General features: G+C 36.9%; 1 non-coding gene across 1 annotated transcript; it reads right to left on the bottom strand.

Moving 5' to 3' along the window:
* Positions 1-8,376: 8,376 nt before the first annotated feature.
* Positions 8,377-8,484, bottom strand: LOC127746983 (small nucleolar RNA R71). The gene has a single exon (XR_008008788.1). It is a non-coding gene; the product is annotated as a small nucleolar RNA R71 (small nucleolar RNA).
* Between the last annotated feature and the right edge of the window lie 1,115 nt (positions 8,485-9,599).

Genomic DNA, 9,599 nt, shown 5'->3' with positions numbered 1-9,599 from the left:
AAGCAATTTTGAGCAAGAATGCTCATAACTGAGACTTGATTAAAGCTCAGTAATAGTCCAGCTAAATACAATAAAGAAGCACTTGCTGGGAGGCAACCCAGCCATTAACAAAGCTTAATTGTTAATTAATTGATTTTTACAAGTTTATGTCAATTATCTTCAAGGTAAAATAGCAATTGCTTGAGTTCACAGAGTTACAGAAGGATTCAAAGGATAAAATAGCAAAAAGGAAGCTCACTGGTGCGAAAAAGCCAGTAAGAGCTATTTTGGGCGTTGAACGCCCAAAAGAAGCATCTACTAGGCGTTCAACACCAGTAGAGATAGCCATCTGGGCGTTATGCCAGAAAGAAGCATCTTCTGGGCGTTAAACGCCAGAAAGAAGCACCTTCTGGGCGTTGAATGCCAGATTTACAACGTCCTGGGCGTTCAAAAAAACACCCAATGACAAAGGAATTCCTGGCATTTAATGCCAGCCAGAAGCAACGGCTGGGCGTTAAACACCCAGGAGAAGCTACAGATGGGCGTTAAACGCCCAAAACATGCAGCGTTTGGGCATTTAACGCCAGGATTGTGGGGAGGAGGTGAATTCGTTTTCAACTCAATTTTTTTCCATTTTTCACGTTTCAATTCATGATTTCTTGCATAAACATGTTACAAACTCCCATCTTTCAAACTTCAATTCCAAAAATTTTTAATCCTAATTTCTAAAATCCCTTTTCAAAGATATCAAATGTATCTTAATTCATAAACACAAAATATTTTTTCAACTTCTTTTCAAATCTTTTTAAATTCTTTTCAAATCTTTTCAAACTCATCATATTTTTTTCTCAAAATTCAGATTTATCTTTTTCAAATATCTTTAATAACTTTTTAATTTTAAATTATATCTTCTTCCTATCATACTTATCTTTTACAAATCATATCTTCTATCTTATCTTTTTTTTTTCAAAATTTTCGAAACCCACCCCCTCCCTTTAAATCCACATTCGGCCTCCCTCCTCTTATCCACCATTCAAAATTAGCTCTCCTTCTATCCCTCTCCTTTCCTTTCTTTTGCTTGAGGACAAGCAACCCTCTAAGTTTGGTGTGTTTATCCGTGATCACTAAGCCATACTCACTAAGATCATGGCTCCTAATGGAAAGCAAACCACTCCAAGAGGCAAGAAAGAGAATATTCCAAAATTACTTTGGAATTAAGGGAAGTTCTTAACCAAAGAACATTTAGACCATTACTATAAAATAATGGGTCTAAGATCAGTGATCCCGGAAGTCAAATTCGATCTGAAAGAAGATGAATATCCGGAGATCCAAGAGCAAATTCGAAACAGGAGCTAGGAAATCCTAGCTAATCCTGAAATAAAGGTGGGAAGAAACATGGTTCAGGAATTCTACTATAATCTGTGGCAAACAGATAGGCAGAGAATATCTGGAACTGCCCCCTATGACTATCGGACCTTGGTCAGAGGAAAGATTGTTCACATCCACCCTGACAAAATCAGGGAGATCTTTAAGCTACCTTAGCTGAAAGATGACCCAGACTCCTTTAATAGGAAAATGATGAGAACAAATAAGGGCTTGGACAAGATTTTAGAGGACATATGCCTCCCTGGAACCAAGTGGGCAACCAGCACCAAGGACGTCCCAAATCAACTCAAGAGAGAAGATTTCAAACCAGTCGCCAGAGGCTGGCTGGACTTCATTGGGCATTCTATACTGCCCACTAGCAACCGCTCTGAAGTCACCATTAAAAGACCAATGATGATCCATTGCATTATGTTGGGAAGAGAAGTGGAAGTTCATCAGCTGATTTCGTGTGAACTTTACATAATTGCAAACAAGAACTCCAAAGATGCCAAATTGGCTTATCCAAGCTTAATCTCTATGCTATGTAAAGATGCTGGGGTAAAGATGGGAGTAACTGAGTATATCTCAGTTGAGCGACCAATCACCAAAATATCAATGGAAAGATAACAAGTGTAGGATGACCCCATCAAGAGGAGAGCACAGGAATTCCTCCCGGAGATCCCTCAAATTGAATACTAGGAGCATCTTGAAGCATCTGTTGCCAAGTTGCAAGCTATGGACGAAATAAAGGAAGAACATAATAATCAAAATAGCATGCTTTGCAAACTACTTGGGGAACAAGAAGAGCAAAGGCGTGACTTGAAGGAACTGAAGCGTCAAAAGCTATCTCTTGAAGGACCAAGCACCCCACAGACTAGAGGAACATCTATTTCCCAAAATAAAGGTTGTTGAGTCCTAACTTAGCTTTAACTCTGTGATAGTTATTCTTATAGGAATTTACCTTAGAAGTTATATATGAGTAGTAAGTAGTATATCTATTTTAATTTTATCTCCAAGTAAGCTATAATTTATTTTTCTCATCATCATCAAACATGAATAAAATAGTAGAATTTTTAGAATAAAGAGGCAATAATTTTTCGAGTTCTTAATAAGGACAATTCTAATTATTTATATGTGGTGGCAATATTTTTTGTCTTCTGAATGAATGCTTGAACAGTGCATATTTTTTGAAATTGAATTTTATGAATGTTAAAATTGTTGGCTCCTGAAAGAATGATGAACAAGAGAAATATTATTGCTGATCTGAAAAACCATGAAATTGATTCTTGAAGCAAGAAAAAGCAGTGAAAAAAAAAGCCAAAGAGGTAGAAAAAGTCAATAGCCCTTTAAACCAAAAGTCAAGGGTGAAAAGGATCCAAGGCTTTGAGCATCAATGGATAGGAGGGCCCAAGGAAATAAATCCAGGCCTAAGCGGCTAAATCAAGCTGTCCTTAACCATGTGCTTGTAGCATGCAGGTCCAAGTGAAAAGCTTGAGACTGAGTGGTTAAAGTCGTGATCCAAAGCAAAAGAGTGCGCTTAAGAACTCTGGACACCTCTAATTGGGGACTTTAGCAAGGCTGAGTCACAATCTGAAAAGGTTCACCTATTTATGTGTTTGTGGCATTTATGTTTCCGGTAGTAATACTGGAAAACAAAGTGCTTAGGGCCATGGCCAAGACTCATAAAAGTAGTTGTGTTCAAGAATCAACATACTTAACTAGGAGAATCAATAATGCTATCTGAATTCTGAGTTCCTATGGATGCTAATCATTCTAAATTTCAAAGGATAAATTGAGATGCCAAAACTGTTCAGAAGCAAAAAGCTAATAATCCCGCTCATCTAGTTAGAATCTGAGCTTCACTTAAAACTCTGAGATACTATTGCTTCTTGATTTCTTTTTATCCTATTTTATTTATCTAGTTGCTTGAGGACAAGCAACAGTTTAAGTTTGGTGTTGTGATGAGCGGTTATTTTATACGCTTTTTGGGGGTAATTTCTTGTAGTTTTTAGTATGTTTTTGTTAGTTTTTAGTATATTTTTATTAGTTTTTAGGCAAAAATCATATTTCTAGACTTTACTATGAGTTTGTGTGTTTTTTTGTGATTTCAGGTATTTTCTAACTGAAATTAAGGGAGTTGAGCAAAAATCTAACTCAGGCTGAAAAGGGACTGCTGATGATGTTGGATTCTGACCTCCCTGCACTTGGATTGGATTTTTTGGAGATACAGGAGTCCAATTGGCGCCCTCTCAATTGGGTTGGAAAGTATACATCCAGGGCTTTCCAGCAATATATAATAGTCCATACTTTGCGCGAAGATAAATGACGTAAACTGGCGTTTAACGCCAGTTCCATGTTGCATTCTGGCGTTCAGCGCCAGAAACAGGTTGCAAGTTGGAGTTAACCACCAGAAATAGGTTACAACCTGGCGTTTAACTCCAGAAATAGCCCAGGAACGTGAGAAGCTCAAATCTCAGCCCCAGCACACACCAAGTGGGGCCCAGAAATGGATTTCTGCACCATCTATCTTAGTTTACTCATTTTCTGTAAATCTATGTTACCAATTTAGTATTTAAACAACTTTTAGAGACTTATTTTGTATCTCATAACATTTTTAGATCTGAATTTTGTATTCTCTGACGGCATGAGTCTCTAAACTCCATTGTTGGGGGTGAGGAGCTCTGCAGCTTCTCGATGAATTAATGCAATGATTTCTGCTTTTCATTCAAACACGCTTGTTTCTATCTAAGATGCTGATTCGTACTTAACTGTGATGGATGTGATGATCCGTGACACTCATCACCATTCTCAACCCATGAACGTGTGCCTGACAAACACCTCTGTTCTACATTAGATTGAATGAGTATCTCTTAGATTCCTTAATCAGAATCATCGTGGTATAAGCTAGAATCCATTGGCAGCATCCTTGAGAATCCGGAAAGTCTAAACCTTGTCTGTGGTATTCCGAGTAGGATTCAGGGATTGGATGACTGTGACGAGCTTCAAACTCGGGAGTGTTGGGCGTAGTGACAGACGCAAAAGGATCAATGGATCCTATTCTTACACGATCGAGAACCGACAGATGATTAGCCGTGCTGTGACAGAGTATTTGGACCATTTTCACTGAGAGGATGGGAAGTAGGCATTGACAACGGTGATGCCCTACATACAGCTTGCCATGGAAGGAGCCTTGCATGTTTGAAAGTGAGAAAGCATTATATTGCAGGAATTCAGAAGACAAAACATCTCCAAAACTCCAACATATTCTCCATTACTGTATAATAAGTATTATTTAATCCGTGCTCTCTTGTTTATTTGCAAGTCAATTGATAACTATAATTGGTATCCTGACTAAGATTAATAAGATAACCATAGCTTGCTTCAAGCCAACAATCTCCGTGGGATTCGACCCTTACTCACGTAAGGTATTACTTAGACGACCCAGTGCACTTGCTGGTTAGTTGTGCGGATTGCAAAAGTGTGATTGCAATTTCGTGCACCAGTGGTATAGGCTAGAAATAATTGGCAGCATTCCTGAGATCCGAAAAGTCTAAACCTTGTTTGTGGTATTCCGAGTAGGATCTGGGACGGGATGACTGTGATGAGCTTCAAACTCACAACTGTTGGGCGCAGTGACAGTGTGCAAAAGGATAGAGAGATCCTATTTCGACACAAGTGAGAACTGATAGATGATTAGCCATGCGGTAGCTGTGTGATGAGCGGATAATTTATACGTTTTTTGGCATTATTTTTAGGTAGTTTTTAGTAGGATCTAGCTACTTTTAGGGACGTTTTTATTAGTTTTTATGCAAAATTCACATTTCTGGACTTTACTTTGAGTTTGTGTGTTTTTCTATGATTTCAGGTATTTTCTGGCTGAAATTGAGGGACCTGAGCAAAAATCTGATTCAGGCTGACAAAGGACTGCTGATGCTGTGGGATTCTGACCTCCCTGCACTCGAAATAGATTTTCTGGAGCTACAAAACTTCAAATGGCGCGCTCTCAACGGCGTTAGAAATTAAACATCCAGAGCTTTTCAGCAATATATAATAGTCTATACTTTGTTTAAGTTTAGATGATGCAAACTGGTGTTCAACGCCAATTCCATGCTGCATTCTGGAGTAAAACACCAAAAACACGTCACAAACCAGAGTTAAACGCCAAAAACACGTTACAACTTGGCGTTTAACTCCAAGAGAAGCCTTTGCATGTGTAAAGCTCAAGGTCAGCCCAAGCACACACCAAAGTGGGCCCCAAAAGTGGATTTCTGCACTAAGACTTATTTTTACTATTGTACTAGTGGTCCTTTTCCCTAATTTTCAAATTCATATGTCTTTTGTGGAGGCTGGCCATTCGGCCATGCCTGGACCATCACTTATGTATTTTCAACGGTGGAGTTTCTACACACCATAGATTAAGGTGTGGAGCTCTGCTATACCTCGAGTATTAATGCAATTACTACTATTCTCTATTCAATTCATGCTTATTCTTATTTTAAGATATTCGCTACACTTCAACATGATAAATGTGATGATCTATGACACTCATCATCATTCTCATCTATGAACGTGTGACTGACAACCACTTCCGTTCTACCTTAGAACGAGCGTGTATCTCTTGGGTTCCTTAATCAGGATCTTCGTGGTATAAGCTAGAACCCTTTGGCGGCCATTCTTGAGAATCCGGGAAGTCTAAACCTTGTCTGTGGTATTCCGAGTAGGATTCAAGGATTGAATGACTGTGACGAGCTTCAAACTCGCGATTGTTGGGCGTAGTGACAGACGCAAAAGAATCAATGGATTCTATTTCGACATGATCGAGAACCGAGATGATTAGTCGTGCTGTGACAAGAGCATTTGGACCATTTTCACTGAGAGGATGGAAAGTAGCCATTGACAACGGTGATGCCCTACATACAGCTTGCCATGGAAAGGAGTATGAAGGATTGGATGAAAGCAGTAGGAAAGTAGAGATTCGGAAGGGACAAGCATCTCCATACACTTATCTGAAAGTCTCATCAATGAATTACATAAGTATCTCTATCTTTATTTTATGCTTTAATTATTATTGTTTTCATTATAGCTTGCTTCATACCAATAATCTCTGTGGGATCGACCCTTACTCACGTAAGGTATTACTTGGACGACCCAGTGCACTTGCTGGTTAGTTGTGCGGAGTTGTGACAAAGTGTGATTCACGTTTGAGAGCACTACCAAGTTTTTGGCGCCATTGTTGATGATCACAATTTCGTGCACCAAGTTTTTGGCGCCGTTGCCGGGGATTGTTTGAGTTTGGACAACTGACGGTTCATCTTGTTGCACAGATTATGTAATTTTCTTTTCAAAAATTTTTCAAAAATCTTTCAAAATTTTTTTTATTTGTTTTTGTTTTTCTAAAAATTATTTTCAAAAAATTCAAAAAAAATTATAAAAAATATTTTGTGTTTTTTGTTTGAGTCTAGTGTCAATTTTTAAGTTTGGTGTCAATTGCATGTTTTTAAAACTTTTGCAATTTTTTCGAAAAATTCATGCATGGTGTTCATCATGATCTTCAAGTTGTTCTTGATAAGTCTTCTTGTTTGATCTTCATATTTTCTTGTTTTGTGTCTTTTGTTGTTTTTCAAATGCATTTTTGCATTCATAGTGTCTAAGCATTAAAAATTTCTAAGTTTGGTGTCTTCCATGTTTTTCTTTTCTTGAAAATTTTTCAAAAATAAGTCTTGATGTTCATCATGATCTTCAAAGTGTTCTTGGTGTTCATCTTGACATTCATAGTGTTCTTGCATGCATCATGTGTTTTGATTCATAATTTTCATGTTGTGAGTCATTTTTGTGTTTTTCTCTCTCCTCAATAAAAATTCAAAAATAAAAAATATCTTTTCCTTATTTTGCTCATAATTTTCGAAAATTTGAGTTGACTTAGTCAAAAATATTTAAAACTTAGCTATTTCTTATAAGTCAAGTCAAATTTTCAATTTTAAAAATTCTTATCTTTTCAAAATCTTTTTCAAAAATCAAATCTTTTTCATTTTTTTTCAAAAATTTTTAAAATTTATTTTCAAAATCTTTTTCTTATCTTTATTTCAAAATTTCTTGTTAAGAAAGGTTCAATCTTTAAATTCTAGAGTCATATCTTTTAGTTTCTTGTTAGTCAAGTAATCAATTTTAATTTTAAAAATCAAATCTTTTCCAAAATATCTTTTTCAATCATATCTTTTCAAAAGATCTTTTTCAAATCATATCTTTTTCAAAATTGATTTCAAAAATCTTTTCTAAGTTCTTATCTTTTCAAAATTGATTTTCAAAATCTTTTTCAACTAACTAATTGACTTTTTGTTTGTTTCTTATCTTTTTCAAAATCACCTAACTAATTTTATCTCTCTAATTTTCGAAAATTCCTCTCCCTTTTTCACAATTCTTTTAATTAACTAATTGTTTCAAATTTTAATTTTTATTTTATTCCTTTTCTTAATTTTTGAATTTTAACTTTAATACTTTTCTTTTATTTTAGTTAATTTTCGAAAACTCTTCTCTCTCATCTCGTTCTATTTATTTATTCATTTACTAACACTTCTCTTCATCTTAAAATTTGAACCCCCTCTTCCTCTCTGAGTTCGAATTTTCTTCTTTTCCTTCTTCTATTCTTTTTTTCTTCCACTAACATAAATGAATCTCTCTACTGTGGTAAAGAGGATCCCTATTATTATTTTCTGTTCCCTTCTTTTTCATATGAGTAGGAGCAAGGACAAGAATATTCTTGTTGAAGCAGATCTTGAAATGCAACAGAACTGCAAATTTCATGGACTTCCATCAGAAGATCCCTATCAGTTTTTAACTGAGTTCTTGCAGATCTGTGAGACTGTTAAGACTAATGGAGTAGATCCTGAAGTCTACAGGCTCATACTTTTCCCTTTTGCTGTAAGAGACAGAGTTAGAACATGGTTAGACTCACAACCTAAAGATAGCCTGGACTCTTGGGATAAGCTGGTCACGGCCTTCTTGGCTAAGTTCTTTCCTCCTCAAAAGCTGAGCAAGCTTAGAGTTGATGTTCAGACCTTCAAACAAAAAGATGGTGAATACCTCTATGAAGCTTGGGAAAGATACAAGCAGATGACCAAAAGGTGTCCTTCTGACATGCTTTCAGAGTGGACCATTTTAGATATATTCTATTATGGTCTATCTGAGTTCTCTAAGATGTCACTGGACCATTCTGCAGGTGGATCCATTCACCTAAAGAAAACGCCTTCAGAAGCACAAGAACTCATTGACATGGTTGCAAATAACCAATTCATGTACACTTCTGAGAGGAATTCTATGAGTAATGGGACGCCTCAGAGGAAGGAAGTTTTTGAAATTGATGCTCTGAATGCCATATTGGCTCATAACAAAATGTTGACTCAGCATGTCAACATGATTTCTCAAAGTCTGAATGGATGGCAAAATGCGTCCAACAGTACTAAAGAGGCATCTTTTGAAGAAGAAGCTTATGATCCTGAGAACCCTGCAATGGCAGAGGTGAATTACATGGGTGAATCCTATGGGAACACCTATAATTCTTCATAGAGAAATCATCCAAAGTTCTCATGGAAGGATCAACAAAAGCCTCAACAAGGCTTTAATAATGGTGGAAGAAACAGGCTTAGCAATAACAAGCCTTTTCCATCATCTTCTCAGCAACATACAGAGCATTCTGAGTAGAGCTCCTCTAGCTTAGCAAACATAGTCTCTGATCTATCTAAGGCCACTTTAAGTTTCATGAGTGAAACAATATCCTCCATTCAAAATTTGGAGGCACAAGTGGGCCAGCTGAGTAAGAACATCCAAAGAGAGAATGCAAGGCTATTGATATAATAAAAATGGCCAAATCCAAAGAGGAAGGGGAGGACGTGAATCCCAATGGGGAAGACCTCATGGGACGTTTCCCAGACAAGAAAAAGTTCCCTATTGAGGACCTAAAGGAATCTGAGGCTCATATAGAGACCATAGAGATTCCATTAAACCTTCTTCTGCCATTCATGAGCTCTGAGAACTATTCTTCCTCTGAAAAAGATGAAGATGTAACTGAAGAGCAAGTTGCTCAATATCTAGGAGCCATCATGAAGCTGAATGCCAAGTTGTTTGGTAATGAGACTTGGGAAGATGAACCTCCCTTGCTCATTACTGAACTAAATACGTGGGTTCAGCAAACTTTACCTTAAAAGAAACAGGATCCTGCTAAATTCTTAATACCCTGTACCATAGGCACCATGACCTTT

The sequence above is a fragment of the Arachis duranensis genome, chromosome 4, assembly GCF_000817695.3.
Source record: "Arachis duranensis cultivar V14167 chromosome 4, aradu.V14167.gnm2.J7QH, whole genome shotgun sequence".
NCBI classification, from domain to species: domain Eukaryota; kingdom Viridiplantae; phylum Streptophyta; class Magnoliopsida; order Fabales; family Fabaceae; genus Arachis; species Arachis duranensis.
Note: the sequence above shows the minus strand (reverse complement) of the source record. Positions and strands in the feature narration are given on the sequence as shown.